This window comes from Phoca vitulina, unplaced genomic scaffold (assembly GCF_004348235.1).
Source record: "Phoca vitulina isolate PV1807 unplaced genomic scaffold, GSC_HSeal_1.0 scaffold30, whole genome shotgun sequence".
Lineage (NCBI taxonomy): Eukaryota > Metazoa > Chordata > Mammalia > Carnivora > Phocidae > Phoca > Phoca vitulina.
The window spans coordinates 1,599,093-1,610,153 of record NW_022589733.1 but is presented as its reverse complement, the minus strand read 5'-3'; positions in this window follow the sequence as shown (position 1 = coordinate 1,610,153).

Below are 11,061 nucleotides of genomic sequence, written 5' to 3'. Positions count from 1 at the left end.
GTGTTCCTCTCAAAATTTATATATTGAAAACCCCACCCTCAGTGAGTGGTATAAGAAGTGGGGCCTTTGGGAGGTAATCAGGATTAGATGGCTTAAGGGTCACCAGGGAGCTTGCTTCCCCTCTCTGTTGTCCATCCCATGAGAATACTGTGAGGAGCCTGCAACCCAGAAGAGTGCTCTCACCAGAACCTGACTGGGCTGGCACCCTGATCTGGGACTTTCAGCCTCCAAAAAGATAAAAAATACATTTCTGTTGTTTATAAGCCACCCAGTTTATGGATTCTGTTATAGCAGCCTAAATTGACAAACACTTGGAAAGGTACTGAAATTTATCTCAGTTATCCCTGTGAATTCTTGAATTGACTACTGCACTAGAGGAGCACTCTATGATTTAATTCAATATCATAACAACTGAGTGTTTACAATATGCCCAGAACTATGCTAGGTGATGAGGTTTCAAAAATGAATGAGACAGCAATAATAGCACATGCTTCCATGCACACTATTTTTCTCAGAAAGAGATGAAATTTTAGAAGCAGGCTTTGGCAAAGAAATCTTCTTAAGCTAAAAATAACAGGGTGGATATTCCAAGCATTTTTTAAATGTCTGTGTTACTCCCTACCAGTATGAAAAGTGTACTGCTTTTGGGATATCTTCTTGTTCTGAATTAATTAGCAAGGTGAGTTGGAATCCACATCTAATTCTTAGGGCATTTGGCAAGATGGCAGGAGTTCTGCAGTATAAACGGTTTACCACTGATGCTAATGCCTGCTCATTTGATTTAATGCGTGGTGTGTTATTCAGTTGCTCCCAGGGAGGTGGGAAGGGGGAGGATGTCTCCTAATAGTCAATCTTGTCCATAATTGCAATGTCTGCCTGCCAAATGAATTCGAAAATATTAAAAAACAATCCTATGAAACAATGAATAGAGGAATTTGGAGAAAATTTGCTACAACATGAACAGGAATGTAAATGAAGAGACAGAAGCTATATGAGAAAGGATCCTGCTGGAGTTGAGGGTCAAAAGTTCTATCAAACATTTAAAGAAGAATTAATACCTATTCTTCTGAAACTGTTCCAAAAAATACAAATGGAAGGGAAAATTCCAAACTCGTTTTATGAGGCCACTATTCCCTTGATCCCAAAACCAGACAAAGACCCCATCAAAAAGGAGAATTACAGACCAATATCCCTGATGAACATGGATGCAAAAATTCTCACTAAAATACTAACCAATAGGATCCAACAGTACATTAAAAGGATTATTCACCATGACCAAGTGGGATTTATCCCTGGGCTGCAAGGTTGGTTCAACATCTGCAAATCAATCAGTGTGATACAATACATTAATAAAAGAAAGAACAAGAACCATATGATCCTCTCAATAGATGCAGAAAAAGCATTTGACAAAGTACAGCATCCTTTCTTGATCAAAACTCTTCAGAGTATAGGGATAGAGGGTACATACCTCAAGATCCTAAAAGCCATCTATGAAAAACCTACAGCAAATATCATTCTCAATGGGGAAAAACTGAGAGCTTTCCCCTGAAGGTCAGGAACACGGCAGGGATGTCCACTATCACCACTGCTGTTCAACATAGTTCTGGAAGTCCTAGCCTCAGCAATCAGACAACAAAAAGAAATCAAAGGCATCCAAATTGGCAAAGAAGAAGTCAAACTCTCACTCTTTGCAGATGATATGATACTTTATGTGGAAAACCCAAAAGACTCCACCCCAAAACTGCTAGAACTCATACAGGAATTCAGTCAAGTGGCAGGATATAAAATCAATGCACAGAAATCAGTGGCATTCCTATACACCAACAACAAGACAGAAGAAAGAGAAATTAAGGAGTCAATCCCATTTACAATTGCACCCAAAACCATAAGATACCTAGGCATAAATCTAACCAAAGAGGCAAAGGATCTGCACTCAGAAAACTATAAAATACTCATGAAAGAAATTGAGGAAGACACAAAGGAATGGAAAAACGTTCCATGCCCACGGATTGGAAGAACAAATATTGTGAAGAGGTCAATGCTACCTAGAGCAATCTACACATTCAATGCAATCCCTATCAAAATACCATCCACATTTTTCAATGAAATGGAACAAATAATCCTAAAATTTGTATGGAACCAGAAAAGATCCTGAATAACCAGAGGAATGTTGAAAAAGAAAAGCAAAGCTGGCGGTATCACAATTCTGGACTTCCAGCTCTATTACAAAGCTGTCATCATCAAGACAGTATGGTACTGGCACAAACACAGACACATAGATCAATGGAACAGAAGAGAGAGGCCAGAAATGGACCCTCAACTCTATGGTCAACTAATCTTCGACAAAGCAGGAAAGAATGTCCAGTGGAAAAAAGACAGTCTCTTCAACCAATGGTGTTGGGAAAATGGGACAGCCACATGCAGAAGAATGAAACTGGACCATTTCCTTACACCACACACAAAAATCGACTCCAAATGGTTGAAAGACCTCAATGTGAGACAGGAGTCCATCAAAATCCTAAAGGAGAACACAGGCAGCAACCTCTTCGACCTCAGCCACAGCAACCTCTTCCTAGAAACATCACCAAAGCAAGGGAAGCAAGGGCAAAAATGAACTATTGGGACTTCATCAAGAGAAAAAGCTTTTGCACAACAAAAAAAAAAAACAGTCAACAAACCCAAAAGACAACCGACAGAATGGGAGAAGATATTTACAAATGACATATCAGATAAAGGGCTAGTATACAAAATCTATAAAGAACTTATCAAACTGGATACCCAAAGAACAAATAATCCAATCAAGAAATGGGCAGAAGACATGAACAGATATTTTTCCAAAGAAGACATCCAAATGGCCAACAGACACATGAAAAAGTGCTCAACATCACACAGCATCAGGGAAATCCAAATCAAAACCTCAATGAGATACCACCTCACACCAGTCAGAATGGCTAAAATTAACAAGTCAGGAAATGACAGATGTTGGCGGGGATGCAGAGAAAGGGGAACCCTCCTACACTGTTGGTGGGAATGCAAGCTGGTGCAGCCACTCTGGAAAACAGTATGGACGTTCCTCAAAAAGTTTAAAATAGAGCTACCCTATGACCCAGCAATTGCACTACTGGGTATTTACCCCAAAGATACAAATGTAGGGATCCAAAGGGGTACGTGCACCCCAATGTTTATAGCAGCAATGTCCACAATAGCCAAACTATGGAAAGAGCCAAGATGTCCATCGACAGATGAATGGTTAAAGAAGATGTATATATATATACAATGGAATATTATGCAGCCATCAAAAGGAATGATATCTTGCCATTTGCAACAACGTGGATGGAACTGGAGGGTATTATGCTGAGCAAAATAAGTCAATCAGAGAAAGACATGTATCATATGATCTCACTAATATGAGGCATTCTTAATCTCAGGAAACAAACTGAGTGTTGTTGGAGTGGTGGGGGATGGGAGGGATGGGGTGGCTGGGTGATAGACATTGGGGAGGGTATGTGCTATGGTGAATGCTGTGAATTGTGTAGGACTGTTGAATCACAGATCTGTACCTCTGAAACAAATGATACATTATATGTTAAAAAAAAAAAAAGAAGATAGTAGGAAGGGAAAAATGAAGGGGAGGAATCGGAGGCAGAGACAAACCATGAGAGACTATGGACTCTGAGAAACAAACTGAGGGTTCTAGAGGGCGGGTGGTGGGGGGATGGGTTAGCCTGGTGATGGGTATTAAAGAGGGTACGTATTGAATGGAACACTGGGTGTTATACGCAAACAATGAATCATGGAACACTACATGAAAAACTGATGATGTAATGTACGGTGATTAACATAATAATAAAAAAAATTTAAAAAGAAAGAAAAAAAGAAAAAAAAAGTGAGAACCAAGTCCCAGGAAGGATTAGAGTAAAGGAAGTTATGTTAATTCTAAAGAAAAAATGAAGGGAAGAAGGAGGGAAGGGTCTGTCCTTCTAACAAGAACTCTCCCACCTACTCTACATGCCTTCCAATGCCCTGCCATAGCCATCCACAACCTCAAAGCAAGGGAAATGCATTGTTGGGATGGAACATTCAGGGGCAAACACCACAATGGTTGGATGTCTGACTAACTCCTCATTTGCTATTTCAGATAAATAGTTGGCATCCTGGTCCACGTATTAAAAATCTCAAACATACTTTGGCCCCCTTTCCCAAACCACAGCCTTGTCCTCAGTGACTTTCACTGATCTGGAGTAAACAGACTCTCATCCCTCTATCTCAGCTAACTGTAACAGAAACATGTCTGGCCATAGCCATCTTTCCTTTAAAGGAATAAAATTTTTAAATTTTCCTTTAAAAGTTAGCTAATAAAGGAGACAAAAATGTTAATGTTTTCTGTTTGTTCCTAGTTTACCACTAAATATATTTTAATTTCAGATTTTTATATGACAAAATAAAATATGACTCAAATAAGTGACTTTATCAATCTTTACCAAAAAAATCAATCAGTTCATAGGTGAGGGGGTGTGACCATTTGGCAGTGGCCTTGGGCCACTAACAGAATTCCAAAAATGACAAAAGAAACTTCAAGAATCTGTGAAGTTGATCTTGGCAGCTGTGTCCAAGGAAGTATATTCCAATCTATTGAAAACATTGCGATGGAAATGTAAGCCTCGAAGATTTGCCTTAGATCATTTCTCTGGGAAACAGACTCTGAGATGGAGATTTGCATGCTGGAAATGTATTTATTAGATGATGACTTAGGAATTGATACCCGTTTGGGAGTGCAGGAAGTGGGAATGAGTAAGGCAAGAAGCTGAATTCTGTTGTGAATACCAAAAAAAAAGCCCTCACCTCGCCCCATGTGGAGCTCTGGTGCTGGGAGGGCCCTTTAGTGTTGCCCAGTCCTGAGGAAAGTGGGCTGGACATTTATACCCCTTCATTGACCAGTCATTGGTTGGGGGATGCCCTTAGGAAGAGGCATGAACTTGGAGGAGGGCTTACCTTGCCTGTCGGCGGTTCTCAGAGAGTGACTCAACTGAAAGCCAATGGCTGTCATACTCCCAACAGCTGGGGGATGAATGTCTCAATCCTAAAGTGCAGATCTGGGCTGTAAGCCATGGTATTCATTTTATTACTGAGGGCCAGTGGCATGCCTTGTTAGTCCAGACTGGGAGTCTGTTCTCACAGATTGCCTTCAAACATTTGATTTCCATCCTGCCTTCTTTCCTTGGATGAGATTCTCTTCCAACAGTAGTCTCTGAATACTGACTCTATGTGTTATCCAAACTGCATCTCTTATACACACTTCTGTTCTCACTTTCTCAAGTTTCCTTTGTAGAGGGAAAGGGCTCATGATCCAGTGCATGTTGGCTTTCTCCTTATTCTCATTCTTCCATTTTAACAGCACTAGAAGGGGTCCTGATGTTCTTGGCACTGCACTCAGCCTGGGACTTGCAAAGATGAAAAGGACACCAAACTTCTCCTTGAGGAGTCTGTGGTCTGTTAAAAGAAACAGTGAAAAAAAAAAATAGATTTCAGAACAATGTGGTAAGAGCAGTGATAAATGTCTTGAAGAAAATTTTTTCAGAAGGAATGACCAACTTCTGCTTGGAGAACATTTAGATGAAGCTTTCCTCTGGAATGGATGTTGGATATTGGCTTTGAAAAGTGAGTTGGTCTACCAGATGGGGAGATGGAGGTGGACATGCAAGGCAGGGCATGTGCAGAGGTATGAGTAGTGTCTAGAGTCATTTGGGTTAGGGTTTGGGGATCTATAAAGTTCAGCATGGCTTGGGTATAGGGTGTGGAGGGCCTATTGTGTCAAGCAATAAATTCAGATTTTATTCTGTAAGAAATGGGAAATTAATGTAATAGAGGTTTTCAAGTGGAGAATGACAAAATTAGATTTTCTTTCTTTTTTTTTTTAAGATTTTATTTATTTATTTGACAGAGAGAGACACAGCAAGAGAGGGAACACAAGCAGGGGGAGTGGAAGAGGGAGAAGCAGGCTTCCCATGGAGCAGGGAGCCCAATGTGGGGCTCGATGCCAAGACCCTGGGATCATGACCTGAGCTGAAGGTGGACACTTAATGACTGAGTCACGCAGGCGCCCCTAGATTTTTCTTATTCCTAAAATATTTAGTGGAATTGTGAAGGAAGGATATGAATGTAGGGGAACTTTCAGAAAGGAGATGAGACAAGACACTTGAAACATTTTTATTATTAAATATTCAAGATATAGAGAAAAATATAGAAAATGTAATGAACATCCTGTCCATACTAGAGTCAATAAACCTTAACCTTTGGGGATATTTGCTTCAAGTCTTCTAAAAAATAAGAAAAAACTCAGAGACACTGTTGGAGCCTCGCTCATATCTCTCTCAATATGGCTCCTCCCTCTTACTCAGCATCTCCCCAGGTGAATGGCCTGTGATAGGAGACTGGTAATTCAGAGTGAAAATATAAGGGGTGGTTTAAGGCAATGGCAACTAGAAAGAAGATGAGAGAAATGGATTCAAGAAGCTTCTATATTGTATACCTGAAACTAATATAACACTGTATGTTAACTATCCTGGAATTAAAATAAAATAAAATAACTAAAAAAAAAAAAAAAAAACACAAAGAAGCTTCCTGATGTATAATTGACAAAATTTGAGGTAAATAGATTAAATGAAGGGGAGGAGAGTTGTCTTAGCCCTTTCAAGCTCCTAGAACAGAATACTGCAGACTAGTGGCTTATAAACAACAGAATTTCTTTCTTACAGTTCCAGAGGCTGGAAGCCCAGGATAGCTGTGCACCAGATTTGGTGTTTGGTAAGGGCCCACTTTCTGGTTCATAAGCAAAGCCTTCTCACCATGTCCTCACATGGTGGAGAGGGCTAGGGATCTTTGTGGGGTCTCTTTCATAAGGCCCTCATCCCATTCATGAGGCCTCCACCCCTATGATTTAAACACTTTCCAAAGGCCTTACCTCTTAATACCATTATCTATAGGAGTTAGGATTTCAGCATATGAATTTGGGGGAGTGGGGGACACAAATATTTAGACCATGGCAAGGAGGAAAGCGTAATTTCCAAATTTTTAGCTTGGATTACAATTTAGCCTGTGATACCATTAAGGAAACATGAAAACAGGTGTGACAAACGAGATTTGGAGAAAATAATAAAGAGTTCAACTTGGGGTAGTTCTGGTAGTCAGGGCTGGAGAAATGTTTCTGGTGTCCACATGGAAGTGATGTTCTGAACTTTGGTCACCTGTACCCTCTGCCTTCTTGTTTCAATTTTTTTTCTTTATTGCAAACAATATATAAATATGGCTTCAGAGAGAATTGATTGCCAGAACTGGAATTACAGAATTAGAGGGAAAGGGAAAGGAGCATTTGAACATACTTATGTGCAGGAATTCCTCTTATACCTCACTCTTGCCAGAATCAGCTATTATCATTTTGACAAACATTTACTAATCTGATAGGCAAAGAATGGTTCTCTTACTGTTGTTTAAATTTGCATGTCTTTGATTATACTGGAAGTTGCACATTTTTCCATATGTTTGTTTATTGTTTTACATTTCTTATTTCGTGAATCATCTGTTCATGTCCTTTGCCCATTTATCTAGTTCAGTTTAAATGTTTTCATAATCAGTTTTAGGAGTTCTTTATATAACAAAGCTATTAACCCAATGTCGTATGGCTTGCAAATATTTTTTCGCAGTGTGATTGCCTTTTCATTTGAGTTGTGGGTTTCATTTTTGTTTTACATACATATATTTTTTCATACTTATTCCTTTGTTTAAGGTCTTTCTGCACTCAACTTCTGAGCATGGTATGTAAGACCCTTAGAGGTTTGACTCCTTCCACTTCTCCCTTGGCAATTCATCCCACAAAAATACAAAGGTAGATGTCCTCAATGACCTCTCCCTGCGTAAATGCAAAAAGCTCTCTCATATGTCTAGGACTTAACACATATGCCCTCCCTTGGCAATTCATCCCACAAAAATACAAAGGTAGATGTCCTCAATGACCTCTCCCTGCGTAAATGCAAAAAGCTCTCTCATACATCTAGGACTTCACACATATGCCCAGAACACCCTTCCTGCCCCCATCAACCAAGATAACTTCTGGTCCTTCAGAAGCCAGCTCCAACATCACCTCTAAAGCAGTGTCATGAGGGGGTTGGTGAATGAACTCTGGAATGAGAGGTCCTGAGTGGGATTCCTAGCTCTACAACTTCTTTACCTGTTAAGTGAGAATAAAAGTAGTGGTTCCTCAAGACATTAAACGTGGAGTTACTGTATGACCCAGAAATTCCACTCCTAGGCATAAATCCAAGAGAATTAAATACACACTTTCAAACAAAAACTTGTACATGAACATTCATAACAGCATTATTCACAATAGCCAAAAAGTGGAAACAACTCAAATGTCCATCAACTGATGAATGGATAACCAAAATGTGGTATATCAACAAAAATGGAATATTATTCAGGTATAAAAAGAACTAAAGTACAGATATATGCTACAACATGGATGATCCTTAAAAACATTATGCTAAGTGAAAGAAGTCAGATATTAAAAGCCACATATTGTATGATTGCACTTACATGAAATGTCCAGAATAGGCAATTTCATAGAGAAAGAAAGCAGAGATTACTGTTTGCCAGGGGCTGGGGGTAGGAGGAATGGGGAGTGACAGAGTTTGTTTTTGGGTGATAAAAATGTTTGGAACTTGATAGTGGTGATGGTTGCACAATATTGTGAATGTACTAGAAGCTGAATACCTTCCTTTGGAAACTTCCTTTATCTCTACCCCCACAAGATATGTGTTGGCAGTCATCCCCCAAGCATATGGACCCACTAATATTCATCTGAAGGGTCTCATGACTAAGGGTTTATTAGACAGTAATAAATGACATTTTCCCAACAATAGCTAGCCCCCTCAAGGTCCTGGAAACCTTGCTTCCAAATTCCTTAGATACTTACACTATCCCTAACCCCCTCCCAACTTGAAAATATATAATGGGCCACTCCTCATGACCCCGGTGCAGCTCTTTCTGCCCACGGGTCCTGTCCCCTTGCTTTAAAAAAGTCACCTTTTTGGGGGCGCCTGGGTGGCTCAGTTGGTTAAGCGACTGCCTTCGGCTCAGGTCATGATCCTGGAGTCCCTGGATCGAGTCCCGCATCGGGCTCCCTGCTCAGCAGGGAGTCTGCTTCTCCCTCTGACCCTCCCGACCCTACCCCCTCTCATGTGCTCTCTCTCTCAGTCTCTCTCTCTCAAATAAATAAATAAAATCTTTAAAAAATAAAAAATAAATAAAAAATAAAAAAATAAAAAAGTCACCTTTTTGCACCATAAAAGTGTTTAAAATAGTGAATTTCATGTTATACAAAATTTACCTCCATTAAAAAAGAATACCTATACATAGTGAGAACTGTGCATATCTAGAGCACAGGGTATAGTTGGTTTCTGTGCCAAGCAACAGGGCAGTTGGCACAGGGAATGGCATGGAGTGAGTGCTACCCCCATCTCACTAAGAAGGAGCTGTGCCTCTTGAAAGATCCTTTACTCTCCTCTAACCCAGCACTTATATGTATAGCAGCCCTTGCTTTAACTGTGTGTGGGCTTCTTATGAGAGGGGCTGGGTTATGGCCAGCTATATGTCCCTGGTGCCCAACATAGGGTCTGAAGTATACATTTATTATTGGGTAAGCTTAAAGAATAACTGGGAGTAAAGCTGGGTCTAAACCCTAGGAATATATGTGTCTAGTGAGTATGAGTCCAAAGGGTCAGCTGGAATCCCAGAATTATCACTATATAATTTCACCTTTTATTACAGGAAGAAACCAAGACCTGAAAGGTTGTATAATATACTCACTCAGGCCACATGGGGGATGAAAAGAGGGGAGTGATTCAAGACACTTTTCTGAGAACCACCCCCCACACACACACACACACAAACACTCAGCACCTATAGGACCATGATTACTACAATGGATTGAATGGCGTCTCTGCAAAATTCATATGTTGAAGCCCTCACCCCTAATGTGACTGTATTTGGAGAGAGGGCCTTTAAAGAGGTCATTAAGGTTAAACAAGGTCATAGATGGGGCCCTAATCCAATATAATTCGTGTCTTTATAAGAAGAGGAAGAGACCCCAGAATGTGTGCTCACAGAGAAAAGGCCAAGTGAGGACATGGTGAGCAGATAGCCATCTGCAAGCCACGGAAGAGGCCTCAGGAGAAACCCACTTGCTAACACCCGATCTAGGACTGACAGCCTCCAGGACTGTGAGAAATACAATGTGTGTTGTGTAAGCCCCCCAGTCTGTGGTATTTGTTATGCCAGCCCAAGCAGGCAAGTATGGTCACTAAGAGCCTGCTGGATGCCTGCTCAGAAGTATGAATCTGGAACACCACATCAAAAACTAATGATGTACTGTATGGAGACTAACACAACATTTTAAAAAAAAAAAAAAAAAAAAGAAATGTCCTACCCCAAGAAGGAAGAAGCCCCAGATGATGGATCAAAGTGAGGGTGAATACAAAGGGAGTGGAGTCTCCAGATGTTCCTGTTCTCTTCCTTTCCTCTCACCTCCTGTCTTTGCCCACATCTGTGGCCCCTCTGGCTGCAGGAACATTTCTCTACCATTGCTTAACGAAAGGAGAGCTGGCTCTGTGAAGGGCCAGGGAGGAGTAAGATGGGACATATCTGAAGGCTTGTAATTCAGAGCAGCATCCTCCTCCCACCCCTAGGGTGACCTTCTCCCTGTGAATAGTTAATTAATCCCATGAATGGTTTAAGATACAGGCACTAAATTAAACAGATCATTTTCTTTTGCGAATTCTCCTACTGTCTTAGTTACTTTTTATGCCTGAAATTAGTTTATTTTTAGTTAACACATTTTTTTAAAAACAGAATTAAATGTGAATCCTTACAGAGCTTGTCCGACTCCTGTAATGCTTAACTACATAAAAATTTCAATGTATTATTTATATCCAGATATGCTGCAGCTGAATTTTACATGTAAATGTTCAGAATTCCAAATTCCTTAACTGGAAAAAAAAGAACGTCTTC